The sequence below is a fragment of the Ambystoma mexicanum genome, chromosome 2q (genome assembly GCF_040938575.1).
Source record: "Ambystoma mexicanum isolate Mex_15411 chromosome 2q, UKY_AmexF1_1, whole genome shotgun sequence".
NCBI classification, from domain to species: domain Eukaryota; kingdom Metazoa; phylum Chordata; class Amphibia; order Caudata; family Ambystomatidae; genus Ambystoma; species Ambystoma mexicanum.
The window spans coordinates 427,385,914-427,399,246 of record NC_090924.1 but is presented as its reverse complement, the minus strand read 5'-3'; the positions used below and the strand labels follow the sequence as shown (position 1 = coordinate 427,399,246).

At 45.6% G+C, this 13,333-nt stretch overlaps 1 protein-coding gene across 3 annotated transcripts in view; it reads right to left on the bottom strand.

The window, feature by feature from the left end:
* Positions 1-13,333, bottom strand: part of CXXC1 (CXXC finger protein 1) — a 799,643-nt gene that overhangs the window by 646,197 nt on the left and 140,113 nt on the right. The gene's annotated exons all lie outside the window — the stretch shown is intronic.

Here is a 13,333-nt window from a genome sequence, read left to right as displayed (position 1 = left end):
GTACTGCTCCCTTACTTGTAAATACAATGCAACAGGAACAGCTCTACTAAGATATGCGCCCGGTTGCCCTTAGGCCTGGCCTGCGCTATATAAATAAAACAAATACAAATATCTGTTTTTACATTGGGCGATATTGATTTGTTATTTCCTGTTATTTTGCCTGCTGACATATGGAAACAGATTAGGTCAATGGATGACGGGCCAGGATTAGGCGACACATGTGCTCCCATGACACAAGCAGACAGGGATAGCAAAGCTGGTGAGCGACCGCCGCAGATTATCTTAACATTGCCTATGAACATTGTCACTAAATTGAAAACGATTGTCCCAGAAAAAAGGATTTTTAGGACAAACTCACTGCTTGCATGCAAAACAAGTCGGAAGGTGCTACAGAATATTTTAATAGGTTTGAGGAAGTGTTTTCGGATTTCAGTGGACAAGATCTTAGTACGGAGCCAGGTAAAAGATGGTTAGTCGACAAGTTCGTGTGAGGTTTGTTGCCCGAAATACAGACACTGATTAGGACGTCTGAAAGCGCATGGCAAGCAAAGTCGCAATCTGAAGTTCTGCACATGGCTCAGTATTATGAAAATAGAGTGAATGCAGAGAAGGATAAGATGGAGAAAAAGAAAGGTGAATTGAAAACAAGGGTTTTGCTTCAGCAAGGGGAGCTAGAGGTGGGGGCACACAGTTTAGAGGACAGTACGCACCACAGGGCCAGGCCCAATTAGGTCACCTATCCATTAACCAATGTGCATACTGTAGACAAGAAGGCCATTGGCACGCACAATAACCAATTCTCCAGCAGAGAGCGAATGGTACCCTATCTCGGCGATTCAGGGGACGTCCAGGCCTAGGGGGCCCTGGAAGGAATAATGATGCAAATAATTCACAATCACAACACAACCCGAAGAAGGCCAAGGGAACCAACAACAGAATACAGGTAGCAGGAACATATTCGATAATCCCTCAAATTCATATTACACTGAAGACTTTACATCTGATGATGTACTTTTCCGATAGGACAGTTCAAAACAGGGTCTGGAACCAGTGCCTATTCCCATTGATCAAAAAGGGCCCTACGTAGAGATGAGAATTGGGAATAGGGAGCATTTATTCTTAGTAGACACATGCACGCAGAAATGCTCAATTGACCATCAGCGGGTTGCAGATATACCACTGTCAGGGCAAAGCAATGTTTCCGTAGGGTTCTCAGGTACACCAGTAATCTGCCCGGTTTCAAAGCTGGTGCCCATTACATTGGGTCCTTTCACTGAGCAAAGTCAATTCCTACTGGCCAAGAATTGTGGCGGGAATTTGTTGAAGAAATTGAATGCTGTGATTTACTGTTCTCCGTGTGGAGTGCATTTGATGATCTCACTGCAACAAAATCCCGTTTCGCAGTTTGTATCCATGCCATTGCCAACCGAATTAAGTAAACTCCCAGCATGTCTATGGGTCGTGAATGATAATGTCGGTATTTTGCAAGGTGAACCAGTCCACATTACCTTGAAACCAGGTGTTTCCTTGCCACGTATCCCGCAGTATAAAATCTTGGTTGAAGGTGAGCAGGCCTTGAAAAGCATCATCTCTGATTTGGTATATCGAGGAGTAACTGAAGAAATTGCAGAGTGTGTGTGTAATAGTCCGATTCTTCCGGTGTACAAGAAAGAGGATAATGCAATCCCGTTCCGTTTTATTATTTGCATGCGATTAACAAGATTGTTGCTCCACAGTTCCCAATTGTCCTAGATGTTACTACGATTACTACGATTCTAACTATGATCCCGGCTACCGCCACTCATTTTAGAAGGATTGATTTGAAGAATGCTTCTTTAGCATTCCAGTGCATGCTGATAACAGATATTTGTTCGCTTTCACACGAGTACCTCAAGGCTATACAGAAAGTCCGAGCATCTACAGCAGGGCCCTGAAAGAAGAGTTGGACACGTTAGAATTACATACCACATGCACATTATTACAGTACATTGATGACTTGCTGATAGCCGCAGATTCAGGGGATGCTTGCAAGGAGGGCACTGTATTGTTATTGACGCACTTAGCAGAACACAGCCATAAAGCATCACTTAAGGAATTCCAATATTGTCAGCAGGAGGTGGCCTATTTAGGATACCTCCTGCCGAAAGAGGGCAGACGCTTGACACAAGAAAGAATTCGGAGCATATCTGATATGTCTGTTCCAAATACGCAGAAAGAGGTCAGAGCTTTAATTGGCATGGCCTCATATTGTAGACAGTGGATCCCAAACTTTAGTTTGATGATTAAGCCTATGTTGGCATTGACGAAGAAGGATATTCCTACGCCCTTGCCATGGAACATGGACTGTCAGACAGCATTCGATTCGCTCAAAGCTGCATTGTGTTCAGCTCCAGTTTTGGGCACACCGAAATATGAAAAATGTTTTGTCCCGTATGTGCATGAAAGAGATGGATGCGCTTTGGCTGTATTGACACAGGACCATGGAGGAGGGGGGGGGGGGGGGGGGGGAGAATAGACCAAGCAGTTATTTTTCCTCCACACTGGATTCTGTTGCATGCGCTTTGCTGTGTTGTCCGACAGCTGCTGCCGCTGCATCAGTAAAGCAAAGTAAGGGGATGTTTCTGGGTCACTCTTTAACTGTCATGGTACCTCACTCAGTAGACGTTCTGCTGAATAGAACGCAAACACAACATCTCACGTCGGCTCGGCTAACAAGGTACAAGCTGATTCTCTTTGCTCCACATACCCAAATTAAGAGATGTTGTGCCTTGAATCCGGCTGAATTGCTACCTTCTCCACAGGAGACAGAAAACTGTGACATTGTCTCACATGATTGCCTTTTTGTAACGGAACAAGATACTAAGGGAAGGGTTGAACTCACTGACACACCCTTGAGAGAATCAGATGGAGAGCTATTTTGTGATGACTCATGTTTCAAATTACCAGACGGCACATCCACTGATGCCTATGCCATCACCACTTTGGCTACTGTTGTAGAAAGTAAACGAATCCCACATATCTCGTCCCAAGCCGCAGAAATAATCGCCTTGACTAGAGCCTGTGAAATATTTGAAGGTCTTAGTGAAAACATATTTACCGATAGCCAATATGCATTTGGGGTAGTTCATAACTTTGGATGTCTGTGGGCTGAGACGGGATTTCTTAACATCGCATGGCACGAAGATCCAGCATCGCACTTTGATAGTGCAGTTGTTTTCGGCACTCGCACTCCCAACCAAACTAGCAATAATGAAATGCGCCGCACATCAAAAAGTGACGGATGACGTGGGAAAAGGAAATGCTTTTGCCGACAGAATTGCCAAGCAAACTGAAAATGATGTGCACTCCAAAATGTACATTTTAGATTCAGCAAAATGGGTCAGTGACACTTGCGCAATGGAGGAAGGGATTGGTAGCGTAAAGGAGATTCAGACAGAAGCTACTCCCAAAGAAATTAATGGTCAGAGGGTCCCGCGGGACTAGACAGTGAGGGTTATTGGGTTGAGCATACCAAACAAAGATGGATGTTACCCAACGCATACATTACCGCCATAGTCACCATGGCACATGGTCCGACACATATGTGCGAAAAAGATCTGTCAGCTTTTAGACCCTGTCTGGTATAATGAGAACATCCCAAAGGTTGCTGAACGACTTGTCCAAAACTGAAGAGTTTGTCTGCAACATAACACTGGAAAGGGAACACCGACACTAAAGGGTAGTTTTGGTCCTCCCTCCATGCCATTTGAAGTGATACACTTTGACTTCATTGAGATGGAGCGTTGTCAGAACTACAAATATGTCCTGGTGGCAATTTGTGCTTTTAGTAAATGGGTTGAGGCCTACCCACTGAAAGATTGTACAGCTAGGTCTACAGCCAAATCTATGCAGTTTGGGTTGCCAAGAGTAATTTGGTCTGACAATGGCCCGCATTTTGTTGCAGCAGTAACACTGAAAATATGCGCAGGCTTGCAAATTGACAAACGTTTTCACTCAGCGAGGCATGCTCAGAGTGCCGGACTTGTGGAACGTCCCAACAGTATTCTGAAGAATAAACTTGCAAAAATATGCGCCCAAAGCAAAGTGAAATGGCCACATGGGATCAGCATCATGGCGGGAGACTTTGGTGGTAAACAAGCCTGTAGACAGTCCAGGCATGGAAGGCCTTACCCTGCACAGTATTAAGTCTGCGGGATGATGCAACAGACCGTTCAGCAGAAGAAAACCCAACCAGAGCTGCACCCAAGTTAATACATATGGCTTATATGGCCGTATAAGGGCTTAAATATGCAGTAGTGGTGGGCAGTCTTCCAGCAGGTAAGTAAACCTGCCTCTTCTGAAAATTGAGCAACAAAAGAGATGGAGAGCAGGGACTAGTTTCCCCTTAAGTACCGCTACTGAGAGGGGCTGGCCAAAGACAGCCCACCAATCACAAGATCGGGATAAGGACAAACAATTCAGGTGGCCAACCAATATGATTGGCCCCCAGGACTGCCTTTCAACTCAGACCCACCCACACAGTATGTGATAGATGCGAGACAGGCATGGTATCAAGAGAGACACAGACTCAAAGGTAACAGTTTGAACACCTTTATTTATAACCTTTGTTTGTTTGTTGGAATGCCTAACTAGCTCCAGCGCTAAAGGGATTGTTCCCTCAACTGACGTTTCTAAGGACCATCGATATCTAAAAGTCCAAAACCAAAATCTGTCTGTCTAAACCTATTCTTGCCCTCACTCTTTGACAAAATGAGATAGGAAGATTTCTTAAAGAAAATATTGGTTCAAAGAAAAGGAAATGTAAACGACAGCTGGTTGCAGGTAGTCTTACCAACGGGTGTAGTTCTGCCAGTGCAAGTTATTTTAACTCAAAGGGGGGAACCCTTGGAACCTTCCATGCAGGGCTCTTGCAGCAAGTCAACAAAGGTCACACACTCCTTGGGTCCCCTGGGATTCCTTTCCTCAAGCTCAGAATCTTCTAGTTACAAACAAAAATAGAGAGTTCTGGTCCGGCCTCTCTGTGTACCCTTCCCCAAGTGTAGGCCTCTCTTTATACAGTTCAACAATGTCTCTTGCACAATTTTTGTTAGGCCTCTCAGGGTTCCCCCTCCCCAAGCTCGGGCCCCTTCCTTCTCTTAAAGTTCTCCTAGTCAGGATGTACCTTTCACTGTACAGTTCTTACATGGGGTAGTATCAGAGACTTTCGAGAACGCTGCGCTCTAAGCTCTTCCCAAGCGTGACCATGCTGACCTACGACCCCTATGCTTGCTCTCTATACCTTTCTTCTGGCACCTTTTCTCTTCTGTGCCTCTTGCACCACTTAACTGTGCCTTACTTTCCCTCGGTCACATTTGCACCCTCTTTTCATCTTGCTGTGCCTCTTGTACACTTCTCTTGTCTTTATTGTGCCCCTGGCACCCTCTCCTCCTTTGGTTGTGCACTCTTGCACCTTCTTATCACTTTCTCGTGCTGCTTGCACTTTGTTTTCACCTTTGTGTAGCTCGTACCCTCTTTACACTTTTGCTTTTACTTTTTTAAAGATATGCAGGTTTGAGGTCAGGGTCTCACCACCTGCCCCTCAGATACCCTTAGGGCCAGCACAGGTCCCAAGGGAACGAGCAGTGCAATGAACGCCGCCAGCAGGATGCAGGCAGCCTTACGGCGGCTCATTGGAGACATGGCTCCCTCGCCACACTGCAGCCCCTCACAGACACCGGACCAGTGTATCTGCACGCTGTTCTCCTCCAGCCTTCAGCTCTCACCCCTCTCTGCTCCTTGGCTTCTCTGGTCCAGACTGCATCTCCAGCTCGCTCACTGCTTCTGGCAGAACCACACATTTTACAGTGTAGGGAGGAGTTCAGTGGAGTCGGGTGTGTACAGTTGGGATAAAGTGCCCGACATTGCCGGACGCTATTAGTGGGACAGCCTAGTGGTAGGTTGTAGTAGTAGGCCCCATCTTACTTCCCAATGCTTTGCCTATAGGTAATCCTCATTGATCTTAGTTGCATCCTCCTCCTCTGGGTTTGTTGGAAATGGGAAGGGGGAGATTGGTTGTGATTGAAAATACCCCATAAAGGCTGAGGGAGAGTGGGTTGGGGTATTATTGGGAATGGGGGAATACCATTTCTCGCCCTTGGGTATTCTCCACCCAATCCATCGTTCTGATCCTCCACTTAGGTGATCCTCCTTCACTTGTCCTCGGGATCCAGAAGCGATGGCCCTTCCCTGGCCACATGAATGGAAGATCCCGACAGAGTAGGTGGGAGAATACCGGCAGGTTTCTCACATAGAACAAATGTGAAGAATTGCCATCTGGCAAGGGTATAGACGACACCCAGCCTTTTACATTTTCTTTTTTAAATGAAAGAATAAAATTATGCAGGCAAATTCCATTTCTGAACGGGTGGTCTACTAACCAGACCCCCTTTCATCAAACGCCATACCAAAAGCATAGTGTATGTCTGTGCACTGCTGTTTTAGTTTCCTGGGCTGCAGTGACTGCTCTCTAATGTCGCAGACCAGGTTCAGAAATCACAGGTTTCCCGTCAGCAGCTTGTGTGGCAGAAAAGTAATTTTAGCCTAGAAATAAGTTTTGCCTTTGAAATCCGTACCTCCGTTCCAAAACTGCGTAATTATAATGAACATACATCCTGGTGGCAGTTTAATCTTTACACATAAACCATACATGAAGTTGGATATGGTGGCTGGTAATTCACATAATAAAGCCATATGTGATCTGTATCATACATGTGTCAACAGTGGGAGCCCAGGCCAGCTATGGACAGGCTGCATCTATTCTTCCTAGACTGACTGTCTCTGCTGCAACCATCAGGACAATATCAAGTAGTTGCTGTATATCTTTGATCCTTTTTGAGGACAGGTAACGCCTCGCTCTAGCAGGGCAGCCCTCTGCAGTAGCTATCCTGGGAAATGCACGCTAAACAGGACTAGTCACACACCAGGGTGTTTCATAGCAGTGGGCCTTTGATGCTATAGGTCTGAGAAGGGGGTGAGGTTAGTGCAGTCTGAGGGAGCTCAGCACAGTTGTGCAAGGATTCCACATGTTATTTTTTCTCTACCCCATCTTCCTTTCTGTCTCTTACACTTTCTTTAGCGCAATACACTTTGGGTATCAAGTAACCAGTCAAAGACCACTTGTCATAAGGACCAGGATTGGTCCCTTTTAAAGCAGGCTGACTTTCCTACAATCCTGTGGGGGTTTTGCCTATTGAAGAGTAGGTCGTCCACCCCTTTTTGATTAATTTAAGAGCTTCAAGAAGCATTCCTTTTGATTGCTTTTGGGAAAGCAGTCCTCTCCAAAGCCCTCCGCCAGTGAGGTGAAGATGAGTTGTCCAGGGCAGAGGTAAACCCTGTTTCCTACCTCATTCTGAGAACAGTGGTAGTGATCTGCTGTTGGAGCAAGAGTTAACTCTTTGACAGCTACACCAATACCCAGGACCTCACTGGAGGTAATGAGCCCCTGCAGGTGTTAGCCAGCCTCCCCTGGTTTGGGAGAATGAGAATGACTACTTTTGTTTTAAATGTTTGTACTTGAACATTTTTTGGTTTGACAAATACAAAACAAGAGGTACATCATGGATCAGAAGACGTTGGTCAAAACCAAAGACTGAAGAACCTGCTAAATCTCGACTCTGGCCTTCCTTCTATCCTCATCCTCCTTGATCTTTCCTTTGCTTTCCACATGGTCAATCATGCCATCCTGATCAGTTGTCTCAGTAAGAACATGGCCATCACAGATCAGGCGCTTAGTTGACGACCTTCCTGCTGGACCGACCCTCCCAGGTTCAACTTGGGTCCTTTTTCTCCACCATCTCTCTCTCCACATGTGGTGTTTCCCAGGGATAGAACCTCTTACCCTGGGTTTTCAACGTCTAATTGGCCCACCTCATCTCTGCCTTCTCCTCTAACTTTTAGTGTTATGCGGATGACACTCAGCTATCCTTCAGTCTCCCCTCAGCCTCCTCTCGTCTCTCATTCCTGACTGTATCCACGATTCCTCTTTCACTCTGTCCACCCTCCTTGGGCCCCCTTCCTACACCTTCCTGTGAGGCAAAAAACCTTGGTGCCATCTTCGATTCTACTCTCTCCTTCTCTCCTCACATCTTGGACCTCGCTAAGGATTCCCACTATCAGCTGCACCTCCTCAAAAGGTATTTTTCCTTTTCTCGCTTCCCCCAGAAGCTCACTGTCTCCAGAGACCTGGTTCCCTCTAGGTTGAACTACTGCAACAGCCTATTTTTCAACCTGCCTTCCTGTACTCTCTGCTTTCTGCAACTAACCCAGAACAGGACTGCGAGACTTGTCCTTGGCCTCAAGCCCAGGGATCGTATCGCTCCAGCCCTGAAATCTCTCCACTGGCTCCCAGTGGCTGCAAGGATCAAGTTCAAGACCCTCTATGTTGTCCAGAAGGCTTTCTGTATCCATGGCACGCACTACATCCGACTCTCTCTTCCTAAACACCTTCCATCTTGAGACCTTCAGTCAGCCAGCTCCAGCTCTCTGAGGGTCAAACGCTTCTCCAGGCAGAGAGTGGGTGGTAGATAGCTCTCCATCTCAGGTGCCTCTCTCTGGAACGGCCTGCCTGCCCCTCTCAAACTTGGGCCAGACCACCTGAGGTTCCAGAAGCAGCTCAAGACCTTCCTTTTCGCTTCTGCTTTCTCTCTCTCTCCAGTGCTGACCTACCTTCTGCTGCGCTGACTAGTTGCCTGGCTACCCTCAGCATCTTGTGGGCACCAGGCTCCACCACGACCAGTAGCCCCTGCACTGCCTCCGGGCCTACCTTGCACTTGGGGCTGTACCTGTAACTCCACAGTCCCCTGCCTCCTGGCACCTAGTACTTCTCCTCTCCCCTCGCCCTTGAACTCCCCCCCCCCCCCTCGCCTCTCAACTTGTACGATCTGAACGACAAGGCCTATTAAGATCGTTTGTCCTCCCGCTATCTCCCATACCTTGTCTTGTCACGTCTAGAAACACTTGTGTACAGGCGCACTATAAAATGACTCATATCATTTCATACCTAATGGATCTTTGACAAGCAGCAACACAGAGCCTGACATTTTCCTTTTGGAATCTATCTGCTTCTTAGTAGCAGATGGGGGAGCTAGGGCTTCCCGCAGTGACGGCATTTATGTTGAGGGGCTGTCGGGGGGAAGGAGGGGGTATTTTGTTGGGGGAGGGGGGGGAACTCACCTGCAGTGTAAAAGCATGCTACCTTTTAAAGTACAATATCCGCAATGCACTAGCAACCTTCAGCCCTTTGTCATATTTACACAAAACCAAAATTCAAGTGTTTGACGTGGAATGGAAGGGGTCTTCACATGCCACAAAAACACAGGACGGTGGAGTCATTCTTGAGGCGGCACCAACTGGATTTGGTGGCACTTCTAGAAGCCCATATATGCAAAGCAGACAGAAGCAAACTCTGCTTACGTCACTACCGTACAATATTACAGGCATGTGCCGTGAGCAAAACGGCAGGTGTGCCGATTGCAGCCAAGAAAGGCTGTATCTCTCAAATAATCCCACAGAGGGAAGATAAGCTTTCACAGTCCTTAAGATATCCTCAATCAAACAGTAGTTTCCAATATATGCCCCTAATTCCGGCCAAGATGGTTTTTTGAAAAATGTCATGGGCCAACTAGCGCAATTTATGGACGCAGACTTACCCCTATTGGGGGATTTCAATTTGACTTGGGACGCAGCACAGGATAGAAGCAAGGTAACACACTGGGCCACACCCACCCCCTCAAGTGGGCTGCAATGCATATTTGCAGATCTATCCTCAGTAGATATTTGACTCACACTGAAGAGGGACGAGACAGGCTACTCTCTTTATTCACATATACATAGGTCATTCTCCCATATAAATTATGCCTGGGCCTCCACTCCATTATTGGGCATAATAACACAAATCATCACACACCCAATCAGCCTCTCGGCACATGTTCCAATCACATTGACTTTAGATATTAAAACTACCAAATTGCAGCTTTGGTCCTCGAAATTCCCGCTGGCCCCACTTCAAGATCATATTGTTCGAGATGAAATTGCTGTACACTTTAGTGAATACTTTGACTTAAAAGTAGACAGCAACAAGCTCACTTAATATAATCTGGGACGAGTTCAAAGCTACTACACTAGTGGAATCCTCATAGCCTCAGCAGCTAAAAAAAAAAAACAAGCAGCTTATAGCCCTTGAAACAGAACTAGAGGCAGACCTATCCCATATTATAGAAAAAATCGAAACCGATACAGGCCCCTGAATGCAGAAAGCATTCCGAGCAGCATGCGTTAGGCTGAATCTCCATTTAACAACGAAAGCAGAAAAAGCCCGCTTACTACTCAAACAGAGGTATTACATAAAAGCTAATAAAATGGACCACCTCCTGGAATCCAAGCTACGACAAAGGGCTGCTTCTAGGATTATACAACAAATCAAAGTACCCTCAGGGGAGACGGCAACTGAAACCCCCGGTATCTTCAAACAATTCCATATATTTGACTCCAATTTATATCAATAACATTTGACGGATTCCCATATACAAACACAATATCTGGAGTCGATTGAACTGCCCAAACTCCCGATAGTTTTTTCTAAGATTTGAGTATGCTCTATCACTATGGCCGAAGTTTTATGGGTTATACGTGAACTCCCATCACACAAGTCACCCGGTTTCCCAGCCAAGTTTGACTAAACATACAGTAACATTTTAGCTCTGTCTTAACTAAGATGTTCAATTCCTTTTTACACACGGGACGAATTACACTCACTATGGAAGAAGCAAAAATAATTTTGTTCACTAAGCCGGGCAAAGACCTAACAATCTGTGGGTCCCATTGTCCCATCGCACTCATTATAGATGCAAAAATGTTTACCAAGGTGTTGGCTAACCGGATTGTAGATCTTTACCAGAACTAATACATACAGACCAATCTGCTTTTATCAAAATGAAGGCAAACACGTGATAATATATGTAGAGTTTGCCAAATTAAAGAGAAGGTGGAGAAAAAAAAACAGATCCCTGTAGTCCTTGTTCCTATAGATGTTGAAAAGGCCTTTGATCATGTAGAATGGCCGTTTTTCTTTTTTCACTTTAGAGAAAGTGGAGTTCGGTAATAAACAGGGGTGCCTTGTCTCCCCCATGTTATATGCATTACATTTGGAACCCCTACTGGCCAGAATTAGACAAAAGGATGGAATAAAAAGGTGTTATGTTTGGCAGAGTTCAACATAAAATAATGGCTTGCGCCAATGACATGCTACTTATGGCAACAGAACCAACAAACACGAAACGGGAGGCCACGCATGCATTCGAGAAATTTGGGGTAGTGGCGGGACTAAAAATAAACATGCACAAATCAGAGATTCTGAATCTAACATCTCCCTCAGAAGCTTCGGACCTGCAGGCACAAACGCGTTTAGGATGGGCTAAAGAGGGCAGAACATTGCTAGGGGTAAAAATCACCCCTTCTCTTAAAGATTTATACATAGTCAATTATCCCCCCCTACTAAAGGACCTGGAATCTCAAATCAAAAAATGGGACCCACTTACGATCTCATGGCTGAGCAGAATTAACTCTAAAGATAGTCACTCTCCCTAGAGCACTTCATTTATTTCGACCGCTACCCATCAAAGTACATTTATCCTTTTTTCGCAAACGACCTAGTGCAATCTCTACCTTTGTTTAGCAAAATAAACTACCACGGGTAGCCCAAGCCACGCTAATGCTGCCACCAGACAAGGGAGGGTAGGGTCTCCCTAATTTCCTGACATATTATCGTGCTTCGCAAATCAGGGTGATGAAGGAATGGTCTGTGGGTTCAACCGAGAAGCGCTGGGTACAGAAGGAAATGACCCGATCGTCCAGCCAATATTCAACTGAGTGAAATTATGCACAGAGTGGCAAATACATGGGATGACACAGTGAAAAAACATTAACAACTTTCCCCTCTCCTCCAATGCCCTTATTCTTTAACCGTCAATTTACCCCAGGCCTGGACTCAAATGCTTTTAGAGAATCGAAGGAGGCAGGTTGTGAGAAATTGAGAGAATGTTTTTGGGGAAACTAAAACCATTTACACAATGCGAGCTGGGGCTGTATGAAAAATCCAGGTTTAGATATTTCCAGGTGAGACATTGGCGTTTGGCTCCACCGATTAAGGCTGCAAAGAGCAGGGAATTAACATCCTTTGAGCACTGTGCTATCAAATCCAGGGACCAAGGCCCTTATCTCTAATCTATACAAAATACTGGGGGATTGGACACATAAAACAAAGATTAGCACGAAAACACATTGGCAGGCCACATTAGGGGAAGAGGTCACTGAGCTGGACTGTGAGACACATTGAGTGAGTTTAGGGATTACTCTCCAATCGATCCAAGTCAAAGAATTCTGCCTTAAACTCATGGTGCAATGGCATTACATTCCAACCCGTCTCGCTCAAATGAAACACACCAGATCAGATAAGTGCTGGAGGGAATGTGACCATGTTGGGAATTGAGAACACATATGGCTGAGCTGCCTGAGGTTGGCTAAATACTGGGGAGAGGTGAATTCATATTTGCGTGAAATTTTTTCTATCCATACTCCTCTCTCATTGCGGTCTCGCTTGTTGGTTATGTTGGACATTTATCTTAAACGACGGCCAAAAGCCGCTCAGAAAGCATTTGCGATACTGCAATGATCAGCTCTACTTGTAATCGCTCAGAATTGGAAGCGAAAAGGCCCACCTCAAATTTCATAATGATTTTCTAAAGTATGGAACTTTTTATCTTTAGAGTGGATGACCTATCCTTACAGAAAAAAAATATAGGAAAAAGTGGTTCGGGCGGCAGTGTTTTTGAATGTCCTACGTGGTAGGATGGGGAAAAGGTGTTGAAAAAAGGGGGATACCGCGCCTCACCCATTGGTGTCCCACTCCCCGAGGACCCCACATCTAGGTGATCCTCCCTCACTAGTCGACCCCTAGCAACTGGATCCAATAGCGATGGCCATGTCCTGGGCACCTGGATGACGGATCCCCAGGGTTTAGCCAGGGAGACACCTTCGGATTTCTCACAACACCTTTCTTTAGGGACAAAACATGTGTTGCTGTTTATTAAAACCATTTGACTTTTTAACTATTGGTATACATATCGAGTCAATATGACTCCGAGTTGAAGGGTGGGACAAGTGGTCAGACTGTTGAAAGTACTCACTGTTTTAGGACCTTGGGCTATGGTCACTATCTTTATGACCAACCTACGAAATCAGAATAAGGGGTTCATAGATCAGGTAGCTTAAATTAAACATCTCTTTTGTTCCCCCTCCC